Genomic DNA, 27,802 nt, shown 5'->3' with positions numbered 1-27,802 from the left:
GACATCGCCAACGCACAGCGCGACGCTGCCCAGGCCAGCGCCAATGCGCAGCGCGACGCCGCCAATGCCCAGCGCGAAGCAGCGCGCGACGCAGCCCATGCCCGGCGCGAGGCAGAGCGCGACCGGCTGCAGGCGGAGCTGATGGACAAACTGGTTGCCATGGCGACACCCCCTCACTCCGCACGGAGCTCCCAGAGGTCGTCAAGACATGGGTCTAGGACACATTCCCCTACCCGACGAAGCGACCCGGGACCCCGCCTACAGGAGGATCCTGTCCACGTCTCCGAACCCCGCCTACAGGAGGAGCCTGTCCACGTCTCTGAACCCCCTCCCCAGCCGGTCCATACGAGACCTAGCAACCGGGGTACAGAACCGAACCACGCCGAGAGACTGAACAGAAGACTCCAGGTCCTAGCAGAGGAAGAGGAGGAGGAAGAGGAGGGGTGTCAAGCCGACCAGCAGCAACGTGCTCTGGACCAGGAGGTCCAGTACAGCCCAGAAGTCAGCCCCGAGGCCCTGCGCTACAAACCCCCGACTCAACTCACGGGTGAGTTTGACGCACCGCCAGCCCCGAGGAACAGCACCTGGGTACCCGACCTTCGGTACCCACCAAGTACCAGCCCAAGACGACCAAGAGGAGACTCGCCTAGGAGGCCTCTCCCCCAACGCTCACCGACGGTCACCTCTTTCCAGAATATCTTAACTGGTGGGCAGTCCCAGTACATGTGCATAAATGTCCCCTCGTCCCCATTTGTACATAAGGAGCATTTGGAGTCTTGTTTAAGACCCATTTTTTTCAGTCTTATAGGAGTCAAGTATGTCCTGTGAATGTAGTTAAGATTTATTTGTTGATGGTCCGGGTTCCTTGATGTAAATCGAACATTTGCCCAGGCTTCTTGCCAATCAAAATCACTTTCCAGGTCTGGTATATCCCTCCTCCAGACGGAGTCTAGGTGGAGGGTTTCATACGAGGACGTTAGTAATTGATGATAACAATCTGAAACAAAACCTCTCGATGTCTCTCTTTCATAGAAGTATTTGTGGTATCTGTGGTGTTCAATTGGTATCTTTAATGGAACACCGTGAGACTTCAAACATAACAATAACTGTGTGTAAAGAAAACCTGTTTGTTAAAAACATCACCTAATGAGTGTATGCCTTGCTTTTTCCATATAGGGAATCTTATAGGTCGTTTTCCAATCAAGAGTGCATTGTTATTGAATAAGGGAGTATGATTATGCCATTTATGTGGGTTAGAATTTTTTTTTTGTGTTTCACGCCATATCCGGATCGCATGAGTAATTATGGGGCCAAATTTCCGTTCGCATTGCTTAATTGATAATTTAGTGTATGCTATGTCCTTCAGTCTATGTGGGGCTACTATATTTTCTTCTAATTTTCTCCAGGATACTAATGCTTGGGGATCAAACCATGTTGTCAGTGGTCTTTGCATATTTATACTGATTATCGGCCGATAACGATCGGTGGCCGATCGATCGGGGCATCCCTACCCAAAACAGATCTGGGGAAAAACTGCCCTTGCCACAGCAGGCCCTGCACTCCCAAAAACTCCAACAAGCCCAGAAATCCAGAATAATAAAAAATAAATGCCAGTATCACAACTGCTACGACAGGCTACGACAACATTGCAATGGATCTGCAGGCCACAAAGAATTTGTGAATTTGTCCTAGGCCACACGCCATCATAGCTAACGAGACTCTTTAATGACTTACAGGGACAATAATATCAGATTAAGCCGTTGAGCTAAATGTGCGTGTGTGTGTCTGTGTGCATGCATGTGTGTGTGTGTGTGTGTGTGTGTGTGTGTGTGTGTGTGTGTGTGTGTGTGTGTGTGTGTGTGTGTGTGTGTGTGTGTGTGTGTGTGTGTGTGTGTGTATGTGTGTGTGTGTGTGTGTGTATGAGCACTCACGTGTTTGTGCATGTGTGAGAGAGAAAGACCCAATGGAGAGATGAATAGACAGCAAGAGAGGATGTGCAGCTGCCTCTGTGTGTACAGTATATCTCATCCTCCGCTACCTGTCTGTGTATGTGGGCCTCTCAGCGGGTATCTAACTCTACCCCAGACTGAAAGCAGCACATTACCCTCAGCTTTCACTGCCCTCAGAGGGCCTGTTACATCAGAGAATGTTATTAGCGGAACTTAGCGGGATATTTATGACCACATGGTCAACTCTCCCCAGACACGCACGCACGCACGCACGCACGCACGCACGCACGCACGCACACACACACACACACACACACACACACACACACACACACACACACACACACACACACACACACACACACACACACACACACACACACACACACACACACACAATATTTTTTACTGCTGCTGAATAGAATGCTGCATGGAGTGTTCTGGTACAGTTGTGAAAGAGAGAGAGTATGACATGCCATGTATTTTTACTGTATATTGCTATGACAACACAACGGTGTGTTTGCAATGTAGACTGCATGCTTGAAATGAACGAGGGAATGAGTGGATAAATGAATGGATTATGTTTTATCCACTTTTTTAGCCAATTTCTACTGGCATTTGCGGGTGGCAGTGTAATATCAAGCCATGCAGTGCTTGCAAGATTCTAGGTTCAGAGAGTCAATACCTGAGTGTAATTTTCAAGTGCATGGTGCTCAGTTTTGGAAAAATCGTCTAATGTGTGCGTTCTAACGAATGAAAGACAAATACATCGATGTAATATGACGTTATGTGTGGGGTCTATCACCATTTCAATATTGGTCAGAATTTAGAGCATATTTTAGTGCGTACCTAGACAGTATACTGTCTGTAACAGTGATATTGGTTCTGTCTGGTCCACGCTCTTTGGTTGAACCTTTAGCCAGACTCCCAGTTGTCCTATAAAATTGTTCGCCAGACCAGAACAAAAAGCTACTGCAGAGAGACTAGATATGGGTTCAGTTATCTATAGTAATAGCCATTGTAGAAGTTCTGCATAATCATCCAAACAATTGTTGCTGTAGGCTACTGCTGTGTCTAGGCTATGCAATAGGAACATTAATTAAATGATAGACCTTTTAGTATATCATTTATATATATTCTTTTTTGCCAACCATTGCTGTGTAGTGCTGTTGATGATACTTTTCCCACAGCAATAATAAAGTTTATATTATATTAAATTATCTAATATTCTATTATACTATATAGAACAGCATTGTGTACTGGAAAATGACTCAAACACTGCTAAACTGTTGACTACATTCAACTGTTGAACTCTGAACAGTTGAACTATGTATGACTGTTGAAATACATTCACATGAATATACATGTAAACAAAAAAAAAGTATCCTTAACTTGAGGAATAGGCAGCATAATAATACCTATACCTAGAGAATGGAGTGTACTATACAGTGACAGTATAGACGGTCTCAATGCAGGAGTGGATGAATCATGTGTTTTTCTACAATACTGTAAATCCCTCAATGTGTGTGTGTGTGCGCGTGTGTGTGTGTGTGTGTGTGTGTGTGTGTGTGTGTGTGTGTGTGTGTGTGTGTGTGTGTGTGTGTGTGTGTGTGTGTGTGTGCATCACATAAATCCATACATCAAGGGGCAGTGCTGTAGCCTGATCTATCTTCCTCTAAGCCTCTATCTTTCACTGTGTCAGCCTTTCTCTCCCTCTAAACTCCACTGTCCTTCACTTAAACCTCCCTGCATGGGACTGGACACAGCTGGGACATGCTGACAGAGGGTGGGTGGGTGGGTGGGTTGGTGGGTGTGTGTGTGTGTGTGTGTGTGTGTGTGTGTGTGTGTGTGTGTGTGTGTGTGTGTTTGTTTTTCTATCCTGCTGGGGACCATGACCTGACATATCACTCACGCCGTGGGGACCCATTTTTCCCGTGGGGACCGAGTCCTGGTCCCCACGGGCACGAGCATTGCAATCAATAGAAAACAGCTTGCTGATATGCCTGGTGCTATTTTTTTTGAGAAAAAAAAAAGGTCCCCTGGAAGTAAAATTTCAAGACTTTGTGTGTGCCCTTGTGGTTACACACGGTATTGCGGTGTGTGAGTTTGCTTGGCGGGGTCCGGTTCCTGAATCTGTGTGTGTGTGTGCCCTTGTGGTTACACACGGTATTGCATGTGTGCGCTCTTGTGGTTACACACGATATTGCGGTGTGTGTGTGCGCTCTTGTGGTTGCAGTGTGTGTGTGTGTGTAAGTGTGTAACATTTGGTCATTTGTGCACATAGTACCACTATAAAAACAATAGTCCTCATTTCATTGGACTGTAAATTTAATTACTGTATTCAAAGGATTGAAAATGTTATTAACAGATTGCACATTACACACTGGTGCTGTAGAGACATCACATTACACACTGTGTAGTGCTGTAGACATTGATTGATTGATTGATTGATTGATTGATTGATTGATTGATTGATTGTACATTTTATTAACAGATTGCAGAATGGGTACAATACAGTACGGCTCAATACACACAATTGTTAAGGGGGTGCAGACCAGAGAAAGACTTTCGTCTTGTTTACATCAGGGTCCCCCATTTTCAATTCATCATAACATACATTACATACATGACATACAGATAGACAGTACTGTTACATCCAGACATTTATGACATACCAGATCTACAAATATACAGTACTGTTTAAGAGTACAATGTCTGTCATATATTGTAGACCCTGGCGTTGGAAACTCTGATTAATAGACAGTTTCTAAGAAGAGAGTACTGTTACATTATATACATTTGAGAGTATATACATTTGAGGGGGAAGAAACTGTACATTGGAGGAGGTTGGGTAGGTGGGGTGGGGGGCGACGGTGAGTGGGTGGGGTGGAAGGCGGGGACTCTGTCTGTAAATAAACAGTACAGTATATTTGTATATCTTGTATGTCATAAATGTTATGATTTGACTGCCTCTTTGAACTGCTCAGGCAAGCGATACCGGAGTCTCAGGGAAAGCACAGAGATACTCAGAAGGAGCTTCTATCCCCAGGCCATCAGGATCGATGCTCAACGACAATAACACTATGTAACAAACCATCAAATACACTCACAGCACACACATCCACACGTACACACTTACTTTACATAAACAACTCACTGTAGCACCCACTTTAGACACTTTAACACACTTTATATTTATTGGTAAAGAGATTTGCACTACAACTGATACGTCATTGCACCTTACCCTAAGTTGTACCTCATCCCACTTCTGCATTGTACTGTATATTGTATTGTAACTCAGTAACTTTTTCTCTACTCTGCATTGTATATTGTATATATCATGCATATTGAACACTTTTGTTTACACTTTCTATTTTATACTTATTTTATACTTATCTATTTTTATCTAGCACACTCTCAGGAGCAAAACAGAAAGAAGCATTTCATATAAAAGTATTCTGTATTTTTGTATGACAACTAATAAAGAAACTTGATTAATTGAAAATGGGGGACCCTGATGTAAACAAGTCTTTCTCTGGTTTGCATCCCCTTAACAATTGTGTGTATTGAGCCGTACTGTATTGTACCCATTCTGCAATCTGTTAAATAAAATGTTCAATCAATCAATCAACCCATACAAGCTAGCTGTCTAGTTAGCTTGCATTAGCTCACTCTAATTAGCTCGCTAGCTAGATTACTAGTTAGTATGATAAGCCAAAAGCTTATCATAAAAAAACACATATATTGACAGAATCATTGGTCCAAGTCATAACTGGTAGCTAGCTAATGCGATCTAGCTTGCTAGCATGAGCTATCTTACTAACTACATAGTTAGCACAAGCTAGCTTGCTAACTAGCTAGCGCAAGCTAGCTTGCTAAACAGGAAGCTGACTTGCTAACTAGCTAGCGCGAGCTAGCTTGCTAAATGGGTACAATACAGTACGGCTCAATACACACAATTGTTAAGGGGATGCAGACCAGAGAAAGACTTTCGTCTTGTTTACATCAGGGTCCCCCATTTTCAATTCATCATAACATACATTACATACATGACATACAGATAGACAGTACTGTTACATCCAGACATTTATGACATACCAGATCTACAAATATACAGTACAGTACTGTTTAAGAGTACAATGCCTGTCATATATTGTAGACCCTGGCGTTGGAAACTCTGATTAATAGACAGTTTCTAAGAAGAGAGTACTGTTACATTATATACATTTGAGAGTATATACATTTGAGGGGGAAGAAACTGTACATTGGAGGAGGTTGGGTAGGTGGGGTGGGGGGGGGGGGACTCTGTCTGTAAATAAACAGTACTGTATATTTGTATATCTTGTATGTCATAAATGTTATGATTTGACTGCCTCTTTGAACTGCTCAGGCAAGCGATACCGGAGTCTCAGGGAAAGCACAGAGATACTCAGAAGGAGCTTCTATCCCCAGGCCATCAGGATCGATGCTCAACGACAATAACACTATGTAACAAACCATCAAATACACTCACAGCACACACATCCACACGTACACACTCACTTTAAATAAACAACTCACTGTAGCACCCACTTTAGACACTTTAACACACTTTATATTTATTGGTAAAGAGATTTGCACTACAACTGATACATCATTGCACCTTACCCTAAGTTGTACCTCATCCCACTTCTGCATTGTACTGTATATTGTATTGTAACTCAGTAACTTTTTCTCTACTCTGCATTGTATATTGTATATATCATGCATATTGAACACTTTTGTTTACACTTTCTATTTTATACTTATTTTATACTTATCTATTTTTATCTAGCACACTCTCAGGAGCAAAACAGAAAGAAGCATTTCATATAAAAGTATTCTGTATTTTTGTATGACAACTAATAAAGAAACTTGATTAATTGAAAATGGGGGACCCTGATGTAAACAAGTCTTTCTCTGGTTTGCATCCCCTTAACAATTGTGTGTATTGAGCCATACTGTATTGTACCCATTCTGCAATCTGTTAAATAAAATGTTCAATCAATCAATCAAACCATACAAGCTAGCTGTCTAGTTAGCTTGCATTAGCTCACTCTAATTAGCTCGCTAGCTAGATTGCTAGTTAGTATGATAAGCCAAAAGCTTATCATAAAAAAACACATATATTGACAGAATCATTGGTCCAAGTCATAACTGGTAGCTAGCTAATGCGATCTAGCTTGCTAGCATGAGCTATCTTACTAACTACATAGTTAGCACAAGCTAGCTTGCTAACTAGCTAGCGCAAGCTAGCTTGCTAAACAGGAAGCTGACTTGCTAACTAGCTAGCGCGAGCTAGCTTGCTAAATGGGTACAATACAGTACGGCTCAATACACACAATTGTTAAGGGGATGCAGACCAGAGAAAGACTTTCGTCTTGTTTACATCAGGGTCCCCCATTTTCAATTCATCATAACATACATTACATACATGACATACAGATAGACAGTACTGTTACATCCAGACATTTATGACATACCAGATCTACAAATATACAGTACAGTACTGTTTAAGAGTACAATGCCTGTCATATATTGTAGACCCTGGCGTTGGAAACTCTGATTAATAGACCGTTTCTAAGAAGAGAGTACTGTTACATTATATACATTTGAGAGTATATACATTTGAGGGGGAAGAAACTGTACAACTGTACAAACAAAACTGTACATTGGAATATTGACAAGACCATACTTGGTAATTTACTGTACATTGGAGGGAGTTGTGTTAGGACAATTACAGGGGCCAGTTTCGAATTGCAGTCTCCCGGATCTATTGTACAAAAGCTGTAGCAGCCAATCAACTATAGATGTAGGCAAAGAAGTTTATGCCTGTATTTTTTTACTGTTGTGAAGCACTTTGAACTGCAATTTCTGTATGAAAAGTGCTATACAAATAAAATTATTATTATTATATTATTATATTAATATGTATTAATATGTAATATGTACCTACACAAATAAAAAAAATTGTCCATTGAGCACATTAACTGTACGTTATCTCTCCAAACAAACAAGCACACGTCGTCAAGAACATGTCCTGACTTTTGCCCAAGACCAGAGCTGCTTAAAAATATACTGAATTCTGTGGTCCCCACGTTTACCAACGCTGTAACCGCATTCGCCCATCCCCCACCCAGGTGCAATTCACACACACCGGTCCCCATCATGGCTATGCCCATCCCCCAACTTAGCTTCACCTCGAGGGAGTCGAGGCTGCAGTAACCTCGTTCCCAGCTTTATCGTGAGAAGGTGCTGTGAGCAGGTACTTTCAGTTCAGACTGGACTGAGAGGGCAGTAGCATGTACTCACAGAGACCAATATATGAAGATACATTATTGCTAAGGAATGCTAAGACAAGGTAAGCCAATTAAAAAAAAGCGAAATATGTTGGGCCAGTATATTGGTTGAATTGATTGTTTCATGACTTGGTTAAACAACGATTAGCATGCTAAGCTAGTTTCTGTTTAGACTATACTGAATTCGGCCGAATACGTTAGTCATAACTGGTAGCTAGCTAATGCGATCTAGCTTGCTAGCATGAGCTATCTTACTAACTACATAGTTAGCACAAGCTAGCTTGCTAACTAGCTAGCGCAAGCTAGCTTGCTAAATAGGAAGCTGACTTGCTAACTAGCTAGCGCAAGCTAGCTTGCTAAACAGGAAGCTGTTGCAAGCTAGCGACACAGCTATAACTTGTATGGTAGTAATACATAATGGTAGTAAGACTAGATTACAGTAATAGCTTGCTAGATATACTGTTCAGGCTAAAGGATCATGCTAATCTGGCCAAAGGAACTAGCTATTTGCTAGACATCACAAGCTATAGCTCTATGCAGTAACTAACTATACAAGCACATCAAGTCCTTTCAGACTATAGAAACCCTAACTCTAACCCTAACCCTAGGGTGAAAGGTGTAATACATTTATGCAGTTTGCTCAGTGGTGGCCAAAATTATTAGAACACTTGGCATATTTAAGAGTTTTCAGTTGTTGTTGTTGTTCTTCAATTGACCATTAAAATAGTATCACTGTTAGCTAGCCAAATTCGTTAGCTGATGTTAGCTTCTGCAGGGCAGTATCACTGGCAGTGTTAGGTATCCTAGCTAGCTAACTGTAAAGGACAGGAACAGTCAATTATCATGTTTTTGTTTCATTTTGTGAAAAATGCACTTTGTAATATATTTGCTTTTCAAAAGCTCATAAACACTGTTGGTGACTTGAGCATAATTATTAACTTAGCTACTGTAGCTGTTCTTGTCATTTTAAGCTATCATGATGAATGCAATGCTTTTTACTATAATTATATAATCTCTCCTAGGGTCATTATTGAAGTATTTTGGCACCCCACCTCTTGCCTATAATGTGCAAGAGGATATACCAGCACAGGTGGATATTGACCAAGCTCAGGAGGACACACTAGCCAAGGTACATGATCCCTTTCAAAGTGCTCATATTCATAACTGTTCTTAAAGTCTTACATTTAATAATCACAATTTTGGGCCTTAAAAAGTCAGTCTTAAATGGTATTGATTAGGAAATGACTTCTATGTTGCGATAACTTCTCTCTATCATGTTTAAATGTGTTTGGGGGGGAAATGTCGGGGCTGCCTGAATACTTTAGACAACAAATGTTTGTTTCCGCGTCTCTGATTGGGCCAGGTCATTTCTGGTCATGTGACATGTACGCCCAATCGTGGGACCGTAAGTGTCTACACTGGTTAAGCTCAGGTGCTCTTTCGGAGTTGGTTAAGGTTAGAGTTTGTCTTAGACTTAGAGCATGGCGATAGAACACCTGCCCTTCTTTCGACGGTTAAGCTTAGCCACTCTTTCGAAGTTGGTTAAGGTTAGAGTTTGTCTTAGAGCATGGCGATAGAACGCCAGGTAGTTTGCAGGCTGTTGGACCCGGAAATAGGCGCAGAACTTGCTGTCCCACGATTGGCGCACATGTCACATGACCTGGCCAATCAGAGCGCAAAACTCTCATGCGGAAACAAACATTTGTTGTTGAAAGTATTCACCCGTCCGGGCTGCAGAGTAACAGCCTATCAGGCCAATACATATGGAATTACTTCTTAGTCATTTTCCTTAATAGTTCTTTAGATATTTATTAGATTCCATTGAAAGGGGTCTTAAAAAGGTCTTAAAAATTCTTAAATGTAACCTGTTGAAACTTGCAGGAACCCTGTCCGTCAACATCCACCTTCAGTGAGACCATAACACCTGCCCATCATGAAGATGACGTGTCACCCACCTCTGCAAGCAGCAGTATCACAATCACCACTAAAGGTTTGACCTCACAAGACCCTGCACAATGGCCAAGTGTCATAGGCCATACCCAACAATGTTGTAATAAACGTTATTTTGCTACCTTTACGATTAATTGCGAATATTTTCATCTTGAGCTATAGATTGTGGATAAATACGCACAGAAAGGTACACCATGCCAACGTTAATGCTTTATTTATCTAAAACGAGACTATTTAGAAATGGTAAATGGGGAAATACATTGCATTCCACAGAGGGTGGAACAGGAAAAAAACGAAAATGACATAACCACTACACCTCCCTATACAGGTCAAAGATAGTTTCCTCCCCAAAATACAGCGAACATGGCTTCTGTATTCGGTTAGCACAGACTCAGTCTTCTGTTTGATATTATAAAAAAAAAAAAATTATGAATAAATGCCTTGTAGTTAAAAAAAAGCTTGAATTTCTGACTTCTTTATTACATTTCTTTTTTTTATCTCTCCCGTCCTCCCCAATTTTTTAACTAACCAGCCACCACTGACACACAGTGGGGGATGTTTTTAAAAAAAAGAATTGTCTACTGTCTAACTGTATCCATGCATGTTTGACTGTGCCTGCAGGTGAGAACTCATCAAGAAGGTGTCTCAAGTGTACCTACACAATCTACAGATGGACGACAGCACAGTCTGCAGCATGTGAGCCCACAAAGGCAGCATTTATTGACCCAGAGACCTCAGACAGCCACAGCCGGTCCACGTCTGAGAGCCCAATAGCAGAGGCCACTGGAGGCCAGAGCAACCATGATTGTTCACCAGGTCAGAGCCGGTATCAAAGAGTCAATTATAGGCACAACTCCCAATATTATACGTGTACAAACACTTTGGGCTAGATCCACAAAGAATGGATTGCATGGTGCTAATTGCACCATTACTTACAATTCATCATGAATTGAAAATGGGGGACCCTGATGTAAACAAGACTAAAGTCTTTCTCTGGTCTGCATCCCCTTAACAATTGTGTGTATTTAGCCGTACTGTACTTCTCTGGATCATGTTTAAATGTGTTTGGGGGGGGAATGTACAGGCTGCAAAGTAAGCAGTATGGTAATAGCGAATACATGGAATTACTTCTTAGTAATTGTCCTTAATAGTTCTTTGCTGGTATGGCAACATATTAGATTATATTGAAAGTGGTCTTAAAAGGTCTTAAATGTAACCTGTTGAAACTTGCAGGAACCCTGTCCGTCAACATCCACCTTCAGTGAGACCATAACACCTGCCCATCATGAAGATGACGTGTCACCCACCTCTACAAGCAGCAGTATCACCACCACCACCACCACTAAAGGTTTGACCTCACAAGACCCTGCACTATGGCCAAGTAGGCCATACCCAACAATGTGGTATCAAGGGGACCAATACAGGTCAAAGATATTGTTTTTCCCCAAAATCCAGCGAACATGGCTTCTGTATTCGGTGTAGTCAGTCTTCTGTTTGATATTATAAAAAAAATATATATGATGAATAAATGCCTTGTAGTTAAAGAAAGCTTGAATTTCGGACTTCTTTATTACTTTTAATCTCTCCCGTCCTCCCCAATTTTTTAACGCACCAGCCACCAATGACACACACATTGTGGGATGTTTTAAAAATAAAATGTTTGCTTCACCAAAAAATTTGGTCAGCAGCCGCCACTGCACATCACATATACCATTTACCATTATAGTCCCTTTTGAGCCATGTCTTCAGGCTGGACTTGAATCTAACAGCATTGACCATGATTTTCAGGTCACTGGGCAGACAGCTGCAGAATACAAAAATTACTCCTTCCCCATACAACTCCTGTATCTGACTGGCACAACCAAGATATTTCACAGATGTTTTGTCGGTGAGAACAGTATCTCCTATTCTAATGTTAAAACCTGGTGATTTTCTGAGCCTGACCTTTGACCCAAATAGGATGGACTCAGTCTTCCCCACATGGAGGGACAGCTTGTTGTAGCCTAGCCAGTCACTAACCATCTCTAGTTCTGCACTCAATATCTGCTCAACCACTTGTTTGTCTTTATGAGACACTAGTAAGACCTCGGTTTACTGTATTACATGGTCAACAATTGTGGTTATAATTTCATTTGAGACAGATGTTCTTCTGCCTCCTTGGCCACGACCCCGTCCATGACCCTGTCCTTCGTTGTGCAACCTCAGCTGCACCAACTTGCTCCATGTTGCTCCTTTCTTCAGGTTTATAAGCAGCTTTTTATGTAGTGGTGAAGATATTATCAATTGTATTGCAATGCTACTCACCTGGGCAAGGCTGTTGAAGGTAATGAGACATTAGTACAAACACCTGTTGGAATTGATTTAGTGATCTGCCTGTGTAGCAATAAGCAATTGAACATTGATGTAGTATTAGGTGGCTGTATTCTGAGACTGGAGCATATGATTTAGAGTTTTGCACTTTGTATTAACAGTTTTGCACTTGATATGTAAGCATAGCATTTAGTATCTTAGAGTATGCATTTTTAAAGTCAGTTTAGCAATTCGCATTTTGAGTTTTGCACATTGAAACTCTGATGTGCAAAATGCGTCAAAGCAGTCGTAAAAAACTGTAACAAGAGCCCCAAACAATGGAAGGTAGTGTATTGTTTTGAATTGATTGTATGTTATGTGCAGTGCCTAACAGTGGTGTTGATAGTATGCCAATGAACATAACAGAGATCATTTTGTTTGGCCCCCCCCTCGTCCACCCAAACACTCTCCAACAGCCTAGGACAACTCTCCACCCACCTCAAACCCCACGTCAAGAGCCTGGGTGTAATCTTTGATCTTCAAGGCACTATCGGGTGCAGTACCCCTATACATCACCGAGCTCATCACCCCCTACGTAGCACCCAGGTCACTAAGATCCTCCAACCAGGCTCGGCTGGCCCCCCCCCCCCCCCCCCCCCGCACCAGACTAAAAAAGAGAGGCGATCGCTCCTTCAAGGCCGTAGCCCTCAAACTATGGAACCAGCTTCCCCTGGAGATTCGATCTGCCCCTACGCTGGAGACATTTAAGGCCCGTTTAAAAACCCACTTTTATTCCCTAGCCTTCGATTAATCCTGATTCTCGGATACCCTAACCCACACACTCCCATGCAATTTTATCCTGGCCCCTCCCTCTTGTATCTCTTCTTGTGCTCCTCTGTCCCTGGTGTGCTATACTGTACTTTGTGCTCCCCTATCCGCTTGTCCTTTTGTACTGTCCTGTCCTGTTGTGCCTTTTTATATTTGTGTATTTTATAGGACATTGATTTTATGCTTTGACTGTACTGTACAGCACTTTGGTTGGCTCTCGAGCTTTTAAATGTGCTCTATAAATAAATTACTTGACTTGACTATAACCTGTATACAGCCTGATGGGATCCAGCCTTTCTAAAGGGTCTAGAGACATGATTTTAACTGCTAAAATCATTATATTTGTTTGTTAACACACAAAAAAAAGAAACATGAAATCCCTCCCCCCCATGGGGACCGGTCCCCATGGGGGGAGGGATTTCAGGTTTCTTTTTTTTTTAAGAGTTGGGAAAATGTCAAGTGGTTTTTGTGTTAACAAAAAATTCAAATGATTTTAGCAGTTAAAATCATGTCTCTAGACCCTTTAGAAAGGCTGGATCCCATCAGGCTGTATACAGTCATGTGGTCCCCATGAGGTAGTATAAACCAGTAGATATCAGATTTTTTTTTTTTTGGAGAGTTTTCAAAATGTCAAGTGGTTTTTGTGTTAACAAAAAAATATAATGATTTTAGCAGTTAAAATCATGTCTCTAGACCCTTTAGAAAGGCTGGATCCCATCAGGCTGTATACAGTCATTGGTCCCCCCGATGTAGCATAAACCCGTATATGTGTGTGTGTGTGTGTGTGTGTGTGTGTGTGTGTGTGTGTGTGTGTGTGTGTGTGTGTGTGTGTGTGTGTGTGTGTGTGTGTGTGTGTGTGTGTGTGTGTGTGTGTGTGTGTGTGTGTGTGTGTGTGTGTGTGTGTGTGTGTGTGTGTGTGTGTGTGTGTGTGTGTGTGTGTGTGTGTGTGTGTGTGTGTGTGTGTGTGTGTGTGTGCGTGCGTGCGTGCGTGCGTGCGTGCGTGCGTGCGTGCGTGCGTGCGTGCGTGCGTGCGTGCGTGCGTGTGAGAGAGAGAGAGAGAGAGATAGAGAGAGATAGAGAGAGAGAGAGAGAGAGCGAAAGAGAGAGAGAGAGAGAGAGAGGGGGCAGAGAGACAGAGAAACAGAAACAGAGGAAGGCACAGAGAGATAGGGGGATGATGGAGGGAGAGAGATAGGTGATGGGGCAGGGATAGAGAGAGGGATGAGGGATAAAGAGAAAGAGAGAGAGATGTGAGGGAAGCAGGGAGAGAGATGAGCGAGGCAGGGAGAGAGAGAATGGGTGAGGGAGAGAGAGTGAGGGACATAGATAGGTGAGGAGGCAGGGAAAGAGCGAATGATGATGGAGCAAGGGAGAGGGAGAGAAAGAGATAGAGGGAGAAAGAGAGAACACATTTTCAAACAGATTCACCTTTGTTTGGGGTTAAGAATGTTTGTCTCTGTCTGTGTGCCTGCATACATGTGTGAATGTAATTGGGATTACTGATTGTACACATTGGTGTAAATGGTAAAAAACATGTCTTCTTTAAACAAGTCAAGAAGAAACATCACAATAAGTCAAGAACAAAACAAGAACACCATAAAGTCCAAACTAATTAAAATAAATGCTAAATAAATGCAACACTCCCAGACATACCCCACGCAAAGGTAAGGAAAAACTCACTAAAACCTAGCAATAGGAAAACATGCACCACAGGCAATGTGGAGGAGAGAAACCTTAGAAGGGCCATTCAAGGGGGGATCTCCCTCCTTAGATGTCGGTGATAGTAGTGTTGCAGTAAAACAGGCGAACAGTTGGTAAGCATGCACGTTGTATGTGTCCAGGTGCGCTTGTCCCAGTTCTACTCACATGCGATCCGGACGTGGGCCTTGCGGCTCTTGGTGGTTCCAGCAGAGCTCCAGGCCACACACTGACACCAGTAATCCTCCGGACCAAACAACTCCTCCACCTGCTGTCTGGTGATCTCAATGGTGGCCTCTCGCACAACCAGACCTGGAGAGGAGAGAGAGGGGACAGAATATGAATGTGTCTCTCTGTGTGTGTGTGTGTGTGTGTGTGTGTGTGTGTGTGTGTGTGTGTGTGTGTGTGTGTGTGTGTGTGTGTGTGTGTGTGTGTGTGTGTGTGTGTGTGTGTGTGTGTGTGTGTGTGTGCGTGTGTGTGTGTGATACCAGTAGTTTTCTGGACTAAATAACGAAGCCGCTCTCTCGCCATCTGATTTAGCTAGCCTCACATCAGCAGGAACACCCAGGATACGAAGTGCCAGAAGCCCAGCGACACAATCAAATGGCCGCATGGGCAGTTGCCTGGTTACTCACACCAGCAGGAGGGGGGGGGGGGGGGGGGCGACCGTCTGGTAATCGGAAGGTTCCCGGTTCAATTCCCGCTCCTCCCAGGCAGCCTTGAGCAAGACACTTAACACTTGGATAAATGCACTATATGAATGCACCATTTACCATTTTAACAAACCCATATAAATGTATAATGATATATACTATATAATATAATATACAATAATATATAGATATATACAACATATAATAACATGTTTATCCAGTTGTTATGTTTAATCTGGTATATGCTCGTCGATTTGCTCGTAGACCAGACGCTGGACTCAGATCAGGAGCCAGCCGTGTTAATATGGACGGCAGAAGGAAACTGGCTGCTCTTCTCTGCGCTTTGCGGCTCTTCTGTGTACTGTGGGTTCCTGGTCTTACTCTCACCAAGAGAGTCAACAACTAGTGGGTTAGAAAGGGATTGGGACATTACTGAGCGTCAAGAGTCAAACCAATTACATGTACAGTTTTCTTAAAAAAACTGCTTCAAAGTCGTTTTCAACCCCCCAACAGAAGGTTTCAGGGGGAAACATGTGTGTGTGTGTGTGTGTGTGTGTGTGTGTGTGTGTGTGTGTGTGTGTGTGTGTGTGTGTGTGTCTCACCACAATATTTTGGACTACACTACTCATCAATTTGATTGGCCACGACGCCCATGTGACCGCGGCAGAGCGAGAGAGCGGCATAGCGGAAATAGGCTGCATTCTATTGCCATGCTCTGAGACAAACTCTAACCTTAACCAACTCCGAAAGAATGCCAAAACTTAACCCTAACCTTAACCAACTCCGAAAGAATGCCTAAACTTAACCCTAACCTTAACACTTTGATTGCCGGAAGACGCTTTTAGGCGTCCTTCCCCGCCATGCTCAAGGTGCCGAAGACGCCGTAACTCGTCTTTGATATCAATATTTAAAAAATCTGTGATCGGATTCATATTTCCCATCCGCTGGCCTGAGACCCACCAAAAAGCCCCACAGAACCCTCTAGCGGCTCAAGAGCGCCATCTGGTGGCCGATTGGCGCAATCGCCAAAGAGGATGTTACTTGGACGATGTGCTATTCACCCATATTACTTCCGGGCACTCGCTATAGGTTCCGGCACTCTAGCTCATCACAATACATAGCGATCCGTTGCGAATAACTCGATAAACAACATGATTTGGACGTATATACTATTATACAAGCTGGAAATGGACCCGATATTTCTATATCCCATAATAGGAAAATGTCTGTTCCACGCTCATCGCCCAACGGCGCGAGGAAGATACGGTAAGATTCAGCGTTATTTTTGAACGTGTTCGATATAAACTGCTCTGATGATCATATCACCCACACTAGATGAATGATATAACGCTGCCCACGGAATTATAAACGATCCCCCGCCCATCCGGTCATCATCAGATGATACGTAGAAACTTCTAGAAGTACGTCCAATTGACATTTTTGATCTCGCACAGATTCCTACCAAACTGTATTTCATCATCAATATAATGCATTTGGGGCTATAAATCACATTCTGGAGAAAGCTGCAGAAAGAGATGAAATCTGGTATGAATCTGTAATTTTATATTATGTAACAAAAAGGAATATTCTGAGGAGGAGAAGCTCTCCAGCGCTGTAGTCTTTTTGGGGAGCATTGGGACACAATACTGTCGGACAAATAACAATAATTAACTCATTTACAAGTTGTATTAAGTTTTGCAAATAAGGGAACAGATAAATAACATTTCAATGCAGTCAAAAAAGGAATATTTCGATTTTTACATATTTCTGAAGTGCGAGACATTATATAATTATAATAAATCATATACTGTACAGCAGGGCTATTCAACTGGCGGCCCGATCCGGCCCGCGGGATGATTCTGACCGGCCCGCCAAAGATGACATGATAATATTTTTTTTTTTTTTTTTTTTTAAGTTTTTTTTTTTCATGTCAACGTTAACACGCACGATTGAGCCAAAAGTCACTCAATTAATGACATATTTCATTGATAAATTGAGGGAAAACTTTGCAAGTCGATTTGATGAATTTGACATGTCCAGAGAATTGATGCATTTTGTGAGCAACCCATTTGCCAATGTAGCTGCTATTTCCACAAAAGGACAAGAGTTCCTTGCATCACTTCACATTGATGAAGGTCTCCTGCAACTTGAAATAATTGACATGCAAGCATCATCTGCTCTGAAGCAGGCACTTGAGAATGAATCCACCACAACATTTTGGATAAAGTGTATTCATGTCAAGACATTCCCCAAAATAAAAACGCTGGCAATATCTGTGCTAACAATGTTTGGCTCAACATACACCTGTGAATCCAGTTTCTCTCACATGAATGCCATTAAAACAAGCAACGTGCCTCCTTGACAAATGAGCATTTGCATCACTGTTTGCGGGTAGCCCTCACTTCCTATGAACCCTCTTTCTCTGCCATTGCCCAGTCAAAGAAGTGCAATCGCTCTCATTAGATGTGTGTATGTAGGCTAGGCCTGTCTGCCCCCCACCCCCCTGATGTTTGAGAGTTAAGAGTGGACAATAAGTGCTAATAAGATGCTGTGATTTGCTGTTGTTGCACAGACATGAAGCACTTTTTCATAAGCTCAGCTGCACTATAAATGTGTTTTTTTGTTCAAGTGTTGATGTTAGAATGTTCAGATGCACATCATGCACTTGTTTGTTTTTTATTTTATTTTTATATTGAAATGTTGAAGAGGAGATGTTGCAGTTGTTGCACAGTCATAAATGAAGCACTTTCTGCAGGAGATGTTGCAGATGTGGCACATAAATGAAGCACTTTTTTTGAAAAGTATACTACTTTTGTAGTTAAATAAAAGTTGTGAAAATGTGGTTGCGTGTTGTGTCAAGTGTACATATATTCATAGCACGGGGAGGCGCCGTGGCAGTCCGGCCCCTGGCCCCTTGGGTTTCTGACAATGTGGCCCCCTGAACAATTTAGTTGAATAGCCCTGCTGTACAGTATATATATATATATATATTTTTTATATATATATATATATATATATATATATATATATATATATATATATATATATATATATATATATATATATATATATATATATATATATATATATATATATATATATATATATATATATAAGTCCTGTGAACACTGTGCTTATGTGGACTCAACACTGCAACTCATGCAGCTTTATTGAAATTTAAATTGAAAACCTTTATTTATCCTCAAGGGGAGATTCAGGTGTCCATCACAGCATCAACAGCCATTAACAAATAATACTTTTCTCCAGGAGAGATGTTATCCAGGGCTTCCCATTCATGTATGCCTGTGGGGGGTCTTAGCATCTCTTGCATCCTGAGAAGGGGACAGAAATTATGCATACAACTTCAAGATTTATTTATCTTTTATTTATCGTGTTTATTATTATTATTTTTCTTTTTAAAGGAACGCTTATAAGGTGTTCTTGGAGACAATTTGTTATCAGGCCGAATAGTGGCGTTTTTCAGTTTAATTTAATTTAATTATTTATTTAGGTTTTTGTAGGTAGGCCTACTGTCTGCACTTTCAGAGGGTTTTGTGACTGAAAGGGACTGGTGAGCATGGAAAAAGCTGAATAAGGGTTGGGGTTTACAAATAGGGTAGGGTCTTCTTTTTATCTTCTGTTTACGTTATGTAACCCCCCCCCCCCCCCCTCTCTCTCTATCTCTCCTCCCCCAATTATGTCACACAGGCACCACCATAATATACTGTCTCTTAGCAGTATGATAAATGTGTAGCGCAATAACATTTCAAGGTAAGGACTGTAGGTTGATCTTATGGACGCTGAAGGGAGTCAATGGAGTTGTCAAAAGGGCTAAAAGTAATGGCACATCTAAAACAGCTCAAAGGGGATATTTCATTCTTCCAGGAAACCCATCTCAGGCCCTCTGAGATTTCATGTATCAAGAGACCCTGGATTAGACACATATTTCATTCCACGTTTTCTGCAAGGATGAGAGCGGCAGCCATTGTAATAAGTAAAAATGTAATATTTTAACCTTCAAAAACCATTGAAGATCCCAATGGTCGCTTTGTTGCTGTCTCTGGCAGGTTGTGTAATGTCCCTATGATTATAACATGTATTTATGCCCCCGTTTGGGATGATGACAGATTTATCACAAATGTTCTCTTTTTTCTCCCACGTGGCCCAGCCAAGAATTGATTTCTTTCTCTTTGACAATAGACTTTCACATCGGACTAATTATAGTTTATTCCATAACATAGTGATCTCACAGATCATGCCCCCACGTCAGTAAACTTAAATATCCCTAACCATACCGTCTTGATTAATTGAAAATGGAGGACCCTTATGTAAACAAGACAAAAGTATTTTTCTGGTCTTCATCCTCTTAGCAGTTGTTAGTATTGAGCTGTACTGTATTCGTACCCATTCTGCAATCTGTTAATAAAGTTTTCAATCAATATCTCTCCATCTAGACAAAACTAATTCTTAGATGAAATTCTCTTTTTTGCAAGAGGCATCCTGTGGGAGGCTTACTTATGACAAGCAATCTTTTATGCTTCACATTTGAGAAGGACAGAAACGGCAAGTCTAACAGGGATATTGGTACAGCTCCAGGGGGTTGATACACAATATGCCACTACCCCCACCCCTACAGTTTACAATCAACACCTTAATTTAAGGCTTAAACTTCAAGCCTGGTCAACAGTTAATGATCTTTTTGATAAATGCAACCTTGACATAAATCACTGGTCCTCTCTTCCCTTGTCCCTAATTGGCTGTGTTAATATATATATATATATATTAGGGCTGTCAGTTTATCGCGTTAATTAGATTAATTAATTACACAGCAAATTATCGCGTTATGAAAATTAACTCAAAATGAATTACAAAAAAAAATGTTTTTTTTTTTTTTTTTTTTTTATATAATATTTTTTTTGTATCTCATTCATTCCATAATAATGTAGAATACACATTTACAGATTTTTTTTTTAATATGTCCCATTTGCATGTTATTGGTATCTGATTCTAGGGACATCTATGAATCTCAGGGAATGTATTCCCAGTGTCAGAAATACACAGCTAGATCCACAAAGAATGGATTGCACGGTGCAAGTTGCACCCTTACTTACAATTCATTATGAATTAAAAATGGGGGACCCTGATGTAAACAAGACGAAAGTCTTTCTCTGGTTTGCATCCCCTTAACAATTGTGTGCCGTACTGTATTGTACCCATTCTGCAATCTGTTAATAACATTTTCATTCAATCAATCAATCTGCGCGGTGATTGATTGAATGAACATTTTATTTTGAGTAAATTGTAATGAACCAAATGAGAATATCAATAATTTTTTTTTATCTTTGACTGTGAATAACACCATGCTCAAATTGACCAGACCTGAAAAATCTAAGCAAATTAATAGATGGAAGATGATTAAACAGAAGGTTTTGTAGATACAGTACTGAATTCTGCCATCCGGACACATGCAATTTGAAATATGATTATAGAATATAGAATATCAGGCATAAAATGGTTATGCGATTAAAATGCGATTAATTAGATTAATTAATTACAAATCCTGTAATTAATTAGATTAATTTGTTTAATCGCCTGACAGCACTAATATATATATATATATATATATATTTTATTTTGTTTTGGTCCACCTTTTCTCCCATTTTCTATATTTTCTCCCATCCCAATTTCGTATCATCCAATTCAACCCTCCCCTGTTTCTTGCCTCCCACAAGCCGGCTGCAATGTGGACTAAGTCATACATAGCACAAGTCCCCTCCGGTACTTGAGGTAACAGCAGTCGCATATTTTCACCTGCGCAGCTCGATCTCTCAGTGGCGAGGAGTAACGCGTGGGAGGCTCACGCTGCCCCCGACACTTCCTGATTCTACTGTGCAGGCGCACCGACCGACCTGTAGGAGTCGCTGTCCACAACGCCCGATCCCCACGCATCAGTTTCCCACCACGGCCAATGTGTATTAGTATGAACGACCAGCTAAACTGAAAGCAATGTGGAGGGTTGGGCTCGAACAGGCAAGCCCAGCATCTCCGTCATTCGTGGCGAGCGCCTTGCCCACTACGCCACTACGCCCACCATATATATATATATTATCCCCACATTTTTGTACTCTTTTTTTAAAACTTTTTTTTATAAGAAAGTCCTTTTTCTGTCAACTAGATCGAATGGTGTCATTGTTTCTATGGACTAACAAACATCCACGTATCAAGAAAGCCATTCTATAACTCCCTAAATAATCAGCTGGTCTAGCATTACCAAACTTTATACAGTATTGTTGAACATGCAACATTGACAAACTACATTATTTGATCAATAAGGGGGTCAATATATGCTCTTTATGGGCCCAAATGGAAATACAGTCATCAAAGCTCTCTCTTCAACCTATCATCACTGCCCTTAAAACTCACAATATATCCCAAAATGCAGTTGTTACTACTAATTAAATTAAAAGATGTGGATACACTTCTGTAAACATGTTGGACTAGACAAGCCATCTACCCTGGTTTTCTTAAATCATTTATTCCCACCCTCTTCCTTTGATCCCACCGTTTATATTTGGCGTGATAAGGGTTTAATTAACATCAAAGATGTCTATAAGGAAGGACTCTACTGATTTCACTGAGCTCTCAACTAGATTTGATTTGCCCAAATCCCACTTTTTTCATTTTGTTCAAATAAGACACTTCATTAAAACAGAATTTCTCCATTTCCCCAACCACCCTCATAGGTCCAAGATAGATTTTCTTATAGCATTGGATCCCATGCAGAAACGCTCTATCTCCATAATTTACAACTCTATTGACTCCCTTAACTCTGATCCGACAGCCCACTTGAAGCAGATTTGGGAGCAGGAAATAGGAGTGCCAATATCAGACCATCCTCTTGGCCCTAGTCCATTCTTCGTCAATGTGTGCTAGGCATAGTTTATTGCAGTGTAAGGTTCTTTTCAGAGTGCATTATACAAATGCCTGATTAGCTCAAATCTATCGAGGTACAAGTGATACTTTGCAAACAGTTGCCCGCCAACCACAAACACATGTTCTGGTCCTGCCCAAAATTGACACATTTATGGCGTCAAATATTTAATGCACTTGGGACAGTTTTGAATATGAACCTTGACCCAGAACACCGCACGGCTCTATTTGGAGTCCCTCCACCTGAGACACTCAATTTCTCCCTGACAAAAAGGCATGTCTTGGCCTTTACAACTCTATTAGCTAGACTCCTACTTTTATTTAAGTGGAAGCATGTTCTTCCACCTTCACACAATAGCTGGCTCAAGTAGATTCTAAACCACATCAAACATGAAATGATTAGACCCGGGAGCCCTTTATTGAGTATTTGAATATAACTACCATCCATCCAGATGACAACTAGGTGCAGTAGCCCCCCCCCCCCCCCCCCATTTATTTCATCATGCCGCAAATTTCTAAGATAAATACTGCTCACTTTATATTAGCTTTTTTCCACAGCTAGTGGGAGGATGTTGGGAATTTAAGTTGGAAGGAGAAAGGAGGGGATTGATGTATAGTTATTTTTTTTTACTTTTTGTGTATTTGGTATGATATATTGAATACCAGATCATATAGATGTTTGAAAACACCACTGTTTACTATGCATGACACTGGTATGAACATTTTTGAACAGATTGGAAAAGAAAAAGCAAAAGGTTATCTGCATACAAAGAGAGCTTATGGGATAGACTGAAACAAATCTCTTCTCATTACAAAGTCATATGGCTAAGGACTCAACAGCGAGAGCAAACAATAATAGAAACAGGGGCATGGATGTGTGTGTGCGTGTACATCATCAGACTTCAGATTCCAGTAATCTGAAGTTTTAATAACTCCTCAACATACTATCAAGCAAGTTATCTATAGAGGACTAGACCCACAGAGCAGAGTGGGGGGGGGGGGGACAGGGGGTGAGAGCTGTCCATCTTTCTGAAGTGCATTATTGTTTCTCAAGACTGTGGGAAGTGGAGAGAAACAGGAACCAAAGTAGACCATTGTAAACTGACACAACATGGGCTGGGATTTTAAGCTATGCCGTTGGCAATAAGCAGCATTCCCAGCATATAGCACACAAGGCAACCAAGGAACCAGTTGACCCGGAACCCGGAAACCACTAATATTCATCCAAACATTACAAGGGTGTCAAGAAACTTAATCCAAAGCGATGTTAAGCCACAAAGTGAGTGACTAAGTCTCACAAAGCTGTAACTAAACCCGAAGCAAAGCCATGCAACAAATGGCCTCGCTTTTACATACAAAAGAAATCCTACAAAAGAAAATACCTGATGTATTTACAAGCCAGTCCATTTACTAAGTAGCTTTGCTTTAGGTTTAATATGAACATTGTGTGATTGTTCTTTTTTCCTTTCCACTACTTATCTACTTTTTTCTCCCCTAACCCCTTCCCTTTTTCCACCAATTTTAATGCAGAGACATGGAAATAATTTCACATGGACTTCCACTGCTGTGCTGCACTGATAGGGCTTCCCAGGAGCACAGCCAATGGGAGAGAGCAGAGGTGGAGAAAGAGGACGAATGGAGGATGGAATACAGCGATGATGAAGATGTTGGGGTGGGCCACAGGGGAGCGAAGGTGGAATGAGAGCTTGAGGAGGAAAGTAGTAGAAAGGAGTAGAGCTGCCGCGATTACCGCATTACCGCGGTATCGCTGTTACATCACGGCCACCGCAGAGTAGGCTGAATACCGCGTCACCGCTGTTTTTTATAATAATAATAATAAATTACCCTCCTCTCGTTGGGCTTGCGGCTCTGCAGATATACCCTACTCGTCTATCGAGGTTCCAAGCGACCCTATTGGGTACCAGAAAAGTCACGTGAAACATTGCAGACCACTGATTGGTCAGAAGAGAGACGCGTCACACGTTTTTACGTCCTGAATGTCAGCATCACAACACGGCTAATAACGTTCGCTTTAACTCTCCGCCGGAGTGGACTAACATCGCGCCTCAGGAGTACTAAACGAGACATAATGATTTTACTGTCTGCAACGAATGTTATAATAAAAGCCCTTCGTTCTATACACTTGTCTGATTGAAAACTTTATTAACAGACCGCAGAATGGGACAACTCAGCACGCTCTGAGCAAAGAAAGGAACTGAGATATGAATAGAGTATTGCTTGCTATGGTCCGGTAAATACGCTGATGTTATTGAACGTATAACTATATAATGTCAATGCCACAAAACGAATGCCTTTATTATAAAGTAGTAACTTTATAGTAATAATAATAAGAAAGGGTCGGGGGGGTTAGGGGTAACCACCCCTGCCCGCGACACTGAGTGAACTGCGCATCCGTGTTTCACTTTTTTTTTTTTTTTTTTTTGGTCTTTTTCCCCCTCCATTTTCCTCCGATTTTCTCCCATCCCAATGTTAGTCGTATGCCAATTCCCAGTCCCTTCCTGGTCGCTGCGCACTTACCCCCTACAGTCAGATCATCTGGGAGAGTGGAGGCTACCACGTGCTTCCTCCGACACACGTCCAGCCAATCACCGCTTCTTTTCACCTGGCAGCGCGGATTCTCATTGAGAGGGCGTAGCGTGTGGGAGGACCACACTATCCCCCTCACGTCCAATCCGCGCTTAGCAGGCGCCCCGACCGAACTGTAGGAGTCGCTGTTTACAACGACCCGGACCCACCCCGCCAGCTTCTCCCACCCTCTGATACAGCCAATTGTATCAGTGCAGACGGCCAGCCAAGCTGGTGACAACCCCGGAGCTGTGAGCTGGATTCGAACAGGCAAATCCAGCTCAGCTCCGGGGCTGGTGACGAACGCAATCTCCGCTCGACCACCTAACCGCCCCGTGTTTCACTTTCAATAACTAATGCGTGCTTGCCGAATCCCAAACAATATTCATGCTGCAAAGTCATCCTCTAAAGATAGACATTTAGACTAGAGGCAGGCTATATGCTATAAAGAGTAGACTACTACTAAAAAAAAAAAATGCATTCAAACTTTTTTTTTTAAATTTTTTGTGTGCGTGCGGTAAAAACCGCGGCGGTAGGAAATATTTTGCAAATTTGTGCGGTAAGGAAATAATCAATACCGCGGCAGCTCTAGAAAGGAGCATGGAGGGAGTTTGAAGGAAAGATGTGGGACACGCTTTAGGGGAGGACGTAGTGGGGGAGAAGTCAGCAGCTTGAGAGATGCTGTGTTCTAGGTGTGATGTGCCCTATTGTATTCTGTATAATCTATTGTATGATGTATTCTGTTTCTTGAGTGTTTCACAATAATTTTCTTCTCAGTCAGTGGCTTTCAATGGCCGAGGGCCTTTGTTATTATTGTCATCAGTTCTCATATATGAGATCAGACACCTAAAAAGGTTTAGAAAACTAATTTAAAAGAGAGAGAGAAAAATAAATATTGTTGAATGTGTTGTGTAAAAAAATACAAAAAAAACAAGAATGATGTTAAGAAAAGCTTAACAGTAAAAACAAAATGTGTCTACCACCCTAGCAAAGTTCTACCAGTTATAGCAAGTAAGCAAGTTATAGCGAAGGGGGAAAAGAGCTTAGAGGTAAAGGCACTAAAGCCTAGCTAGCAAATTTGTGCTGGAGCCATAGCCTTTTTAAAGATAGTCTAGACAGGGCGCTCTGTGGGGAATAAAGATGTTTCACCATGGCCAAAAGATCCAGGAAACATTCATGCCCATGAACACTGAATCCATTTCCATATCTCAAAGCTGAAAGCTACTGTAGTAGTGAGCATTATGCCTCACCTCTCTGCATTGAGACCTAGATGATAGGCTCAATGTATTCAGTAAACTTGGGAAACAGCTCATTGACCACTCCCGCATGTTGTCCCACATGACTAAGCAGAAGTCAACACCTTGGTTGGAGCAAGCATAGTAACTAGGGAGGGCCCTATTTTCTTTTTTTAAATTATTATCTGTTATAATTTACCGATTACCTTACAGAACCTGCTGAAAACTGTAATCAGTAATACAAATCCACTAGATCAGTGATTCCCAACCTGGGGTCCGCGGACCCCCTGGGGGTCCGCCAGGGGGCGCAGGGGGTCCGCCAGACCACAGATGATTTGATTTTTTTTTTTTTTTCAGAGAAATATTTAATTAGCATATTTTTATCATCAGAAGCATGAATAGTCTCTCCACTACAATAAAAAATAAAGATAAATAAATAAACATCTAGACATGATTTTTGAACGTTAACAGTAGGCTACCGGGTAGCCGCTAAAACGCGAATCAGTTGACTGTATCACTTTCCGTAGCTAGCCTAGCACGCTAGTTAACTTTCTCGGCTCGTCTGCAGTCAGCCGCCAGAGGCGAAAATGTGTGACAAACGAAAAGGAGATGACGGCAGCTCATCTGCAAAAAAAGTTAGGACCTACAGCAATCGCGAAAATTACATCACCATGGGCTTCACTGAGGGACCAGACAAACGACCTGAGTGTGTGATTTGTGGAGAAAAGTTGGCAAACTCGAGCCTGAAGCCCAGCAAGCTGAAGAGACATCAGGCGTCTAAGCACCCAGAAACCGTTGGGAAGGATCCGGACTTTTTTCGGAGGAAAGAACAGTCTCTCAAGGCGAACAAGCCCGTTGATGTTAGAGTAGCGTGGAGCAGGGGTGGCAGTGATTTACAGAAGGCTACCGAAGCCTCCTTTGAGTGTTCGCTTTTAATTGCAAAAGCAAAGAAACCGCACAATATTGGCGAGCAGCTCATCAAACCAGCCTGCATCAAAATGGTTTAGAAACTGTGCGGCCCACAGGTGGCGGATAAACTAAAATCAGTACCACTCTCGAACAATGTAGTGAAAGACCGAATTGATAAGATGTCAAGTGATTGCGAGCAGCAGCTGTCAGAAAAGCTTAGAAAGGGTCCATTTGCCATACAACTTGATGAAACTACAACTGTCGCAGACGAGGCTGTGCTCATCGTTTATGTGCAGTATATCGAAAATGAGGATCTGAAGCAGGACATTCTCATGTCAGTCAACCTTACTACCACCACTCGAGGTGAGGATATTTTTACTGCAGTGGATTCTTACTTCATTCAACATAAATGCAAACCGTTCACCATTAGGGCCTGATTTGAGAGGATGAATACAGGA

At 41.8% G+C, this 27,802-nt stretch overlaps 1 pseudogene across 1 annotated transcript in view; it reads right to left on the bottom strand.

Moving 5' to 3' along the window:
• The window catches only part of LOC311222753 (netrin receptor UNC5C-like), a 498,634-nt pseudogene that overhangs the window by 227,200 nt on the left and 243,632 nt on the right, over positions 1-27,802 (bottom strand). The window contains exon 4 of the transcript in view: positions 15,200-15,343. The product of the transcript in view is annotated as a netrin receptor UNC5C-like (transcript). The remainder of the gene's footprint in view (positions 1-15,199; positions 15,344-27,802) is intronic.

Source organism: Notolepis coatsorum (assembly GCF_963971535.1).
Source record: "Notolepis coatsorum genome assembly, chromosome: 1".
NCBI lineage: Eukaryota > Metazoa > Chordata > Actinopteri > Aulopiformes > Paralepididae > Notolepis > Notolepis coatsorum.
This window is presented reverse-complemented; position numbering and strand designations above follow the sequence as displayed.